Below are 3116 nucleotides of genomic sequence, written 5' to 3'. Positions count from 1 at the left end.
TCGCTTTTTCACTGATATGATTTTATTGAAATAAAAATAAATAAAACGTTTTTTTTTAAAAAAAAATGTGTATACTTTTGTTTTAATAAATAATACATTCATATATTTGATTAAGGTAATAAATACATTTTTACAGTCTATGGTTACACTGCATTACAAGTGACTAAAAATTAATATCATATTCATAAAAATAGCCTACCATTTGAAATAGACTGTACTATTTATGTGTTTTTCATAGACATAAGAAGGTGTTTTTACACTGCTTTTCTTATTTTTATTAAAATAAACTTTTAGTTATTTATTTATCTAAATATATTTATATTTATTTATATGATATAATCAAGAGAATGAATAATTGTAAAACATCGTTACCAACGAATATTTATGGTGTTAATGGCTCTGAAGAAATTACTCAGTTGTGGCAGAAACATTATGAGCTGTTTAACTGTGTTAAAAGTAAGCTGTTTACGATGGGTGACATTGATAGTAATGAGACAAGATGTAACTGTTTTACCTCAAGAAATTTATGATGCAATTATGATGCTAAAGGATAATAAGACATGCGGTATGGATGAGATATCTGCGGAGCATTTGAAATTTGCAAGTAGAAAACTCTCCCCTAATTGCTGATGAGATCAAGTACTTAGGACACTATTTAACTGATGACCTGTCTGATGACTGATGACCTGTCAAGCTAATACGCTGAAATTTAGTATGTGTTCACTTTTTTTGTGAAGACTACACTTTTTAAAGCTTTTTGTCCTCAGATGTACACTGCCCACTTGTGGCGGCGCTATAAAAAAAGTAGTATGCAGAAACTCAAGGTGGCATATAATTATGGGCTGAGGTTGCTGCTTAAGGCGAGACACGGCTGGCAAAAACATCGTTTTTTTTTCACTGGTCAATTTTGAGATTTTGGGCTATTTGTCTTCAATAACATGTCTTGTTTCATACTTGTGGTGAAAAACAATCCAAAATACACATTTAGGTCTTTATTTTACAACACTTTGTCTGTTTGCGTCTGTAGATTTCTCCTAAATTCAACAAAAAGTTGTCGTTCTAAATCAACATGCTGCTCTGCGATCGCGATCTGCACCCTGTCATCACACACACCGTTGGAAAGCTCTCCCTCTCTTTCACATAGTTGTCGGATCCAAATATGGTCATTTCCTTTTTATCAGCCACCAATCGTGAAAGTACAATGGGCATTTAACTCTAAAACCGAAATCTCATTGGCTGATGTCAATTTCTGACAACGTGATTCGTTCAGATGCATCACGTGACGTGCTCTGACATTTAGATGTGTGTTTTTGACTGTTTTTCTGTTCAGTTGAAGGCCATACATGCTGTGTTATACGTTGTAATGTGATTTAGGTGGTTTGTATTGTTGTTGCTAATGATTTGATAAGATATTGTGTCTGTAAATAGTTGTTTCCACTAAAAAAGTATGAATTTTTACATTACAAATCTTTAAATGCTGTTTTCTCAAAATGAGTTTTTTGTCATTCTCCAGTAGAAACTTCTCAGCCTGTGTAGCACCTATGTACACCAAACTTTCCAGTTATACACTTAGCAGTATTCTGAAGATATTTTCAGAGGGATTTGTTTATAAATCATTCCTGGCCTGATTTATGTGACTATTTAATCAAAAAAATATGGCGAGAATTGATTTTTTAAGGCTATGGACAATATATTTAGATTTCCTAGGTAATGAAAGCATATATCCTGAAATCCCTCTGAAATTCTTTTTTCATCTTGTGTGTTAACAAAATGAAAAAATAATTTTGCACCTAGCTTTATCATATGTTCAGATCTATCTACCGAAAATGTATGCAAAATTATGCATATTTAATGAGATAATGCCTAATCTGCATAATTAAACATAACAATTTCAAAAACTTGTAATACATTTTTTTTATATACTTATGTAAGTAATCAACTGAGGAAGTTTCATGGTGATATCTATTATTTAAAAATTTTACCCTATTCACCTGTAGTGTCTCGCCTTAAAGTGCCACGAGGGGGCAGTGCGAGTCACATGTGTGTCAGTGTTAATGTATCCACATGTCCTGCTGTACTCAGGAATCTCATGTACAGAGATGTATGTGTAGACTAGCAGAGGCACATAACAGCATCATCAAAACACTAGTTAGTCCTGCATTGAGTGCTGTTAGGTTCACTTCGGGTTTGTGGAATCACTTTAGTTTATATGCCAATATTTTAACACTTTTTTGTGTATTGTGGAATATTGACTGTGTAGTCATTTTATCAAAATTTTTGTTGTTGTTTTGAATGTACTTTATTTTGTATAGTGCTATGGACCATTTTATATGTATGTCCTGAATAAAGATGTGATGATGATGATGATGATGATGATGATGATGATGATATTTAGTTTGATCAAAGTTATTTATTTTGAGATATTCAAATCAATATTTATTTTAATCATTTACAATTATTTATTTAATTTTGTTTTGTTTTGTTAATTTTTATCAAATGTTTGATTTATTTTTATTTAAATAACCCTTTTAGTCAAATTTATAAATGTATTATTTTTTATTTAAATCACGTTTTAGTTATTTAGTTTAGTGTTATCAATTCTTTACTTTATATAGTTTTATAAATTTTTATTTAAAATGTATTAATTCATGGCATATTTCAATAAAATATCTATTCATTTTAATCATTTTAATTCATTTTAATCAAATGTTTTTTTATTGAAAAAATACATTTTTAATACAATTATTTAAATCAAATATATTTAATCATTATTATTTATTTAAATATCATTTTTATCAATCAATTAATTAATTCATTCATGCATTCGTTTGAATCGCGTTCTAGTTATTTAGTTTTATTATTCTTTTATTTTATATATTCAAACCAAATTTTATTTTAATAATGTATTAGTTTAATCTAATTTAGTATTATATATTTAAATAAACGTATTTACTCATTTTTAAAAAACATGTTTTATTGATTATTATTTAAATAAAATATTTTAATCAATGTATTTTAATTTCATATTTTTTAGTTTTTTACTCCGCTGCTGTAAATGCTGAAACTCGCAGTGTGTCCTCTAGATGGCGCTGAAGATCGCGCTTGTTTTGCTTTGT

Source organism: Rhinichthys klamathensis, unplaced genomic scaffold, assembly GCF_029890125.1.
Source record: "Rhinichthys klamathensis goyatoka isolate OS25496 unplaced genomic scaffold, OSU_Roscu_1.1 h1tg000545l_1, whole genome shotgun sequence".
In the NCBI taxonomy this organism is placed as follows: domain Eukaryota; kingdom Metazoa; phylum Chordata; class Actinopteri; order Cypriniformes; family Leuciscidae; genus Rhinichthys; species Rhinichthys klamathensis.
The sequence above is the reverse complement of the archived record's forward strand: the minus strand, read 5'-3'. Positions refer to the sequence as shown.